This window comes from Trachypithecus francoisi, unplaced genomic scaffold, assembly GCF_009764315.1.
Source record: "Trachypithecus francoisi isolate TF-2019V2 unplaced genomic scaffold, Tfra_2.0 Lachesis_group6, whole genome shotgun sequence".
NCBI lineage: Eukaryota > Metazoa > Chordata > Mammalia > Primates > Cercopithecidae > Trachypithecus > Trachypithecus francoisi.
The window spans coordinates 49072643-49073822 of NW_022681471.1; positions in this window are offsets into that span (position 1 = coordinate 49072643).

Consider the following 1180-nt stretch of genomic DNA (forward strand, 5'->3'; position numbering starts at 1 on the left):
ATAAAAAATAGGTGCCCTTTTGCACTTTTTTTCTCTTAAAATAATGTTTCTGAGATATCTGTAAATACAACTTTGAGGCTATTTTGATATTTTTAGCCATGCTACTGTGACCATTCTTACACAAGAGCCCGAGACTCCGCAGTTCAGAGCTAAGAGCAGAGTAGCTGATGGGGAACTCACTTGATTTTCTCAAAAATGTTGCCAAGTATCTCCACAAAGAAGTTGCACACATTTTTCCTCTCCCGGAAGGGTAATGGGGTTTTCATGGCCCCACATTGTCCATATAAAGAGGGTTCAGCATAAACACAAAATCACCAACTGAGCTTTATTTTTAAGCTTTAGAGTTATTCCAGAATATTATATGAGTTATGAAGTGGGATCATTATATTTGTATTTAGAAATGTATAAGTGAAATATGCTGCCATGGTTAGAATGTTTGCCCCCTCCAAAATGCATGTTGAAATTTGATTGATTGCTATTGTGACTTTATTAGGAGATGGTGTTACCGGTGTGAGGTTCTTGGTTCTCAGTGTAACAGGAACTAATATGAGGCCAGGCAAACTTTTTCCAGGCAATGTTTATTAAGGGTTATGCCCAGAAACACTGGGCATAAGAGAGATGGCACAGGAAAAAGAGTCCTCCAGCTGGCTCCCCAAGGGGAGCTTCTCAATGTTTTTTATTGGGTAGGGTAAAGAGATTGACATCAGGACTCCACCTCCTGGAGTGATTTCTTCCTTCCTGTTATGGTGTCTGTGCATGCTTTGTCCTGGTTGAAGTCTTTGGTGCATGCTCAGTGGGTTCAAGATAGTGATGTTCCTCACTACTGCTGGCCCAAGAAGGTCATATAGTGGCCATTCTGGGGTCTCCTGTGCATGTGGATGTTAGGATCAACTGCCTTGGGGAAGATTTATGGTTGGAGTGTTGCATATCTTAACTTCTTTAAGGTCCTGTTATCAGCAGGTATGGTGCCTTGAGTAAGATTTATAGTGCAAGGTCTGGATGGTCTAGTAGGGGTCCCTGTTGTCCACAGGGCCCCGCATCAGCTTGCAGCAGAGGTCCTTGGTGGAACACAGGGGACCTCAGGCTGTGGATGTGCTGATGTGGCTGCCCTTGGCTAGGCTGAAGTTGGCAGGTGTGGGCTGAAGCTGCTGCCTGCTATAGCCAGTGCCCTTGCTGTACC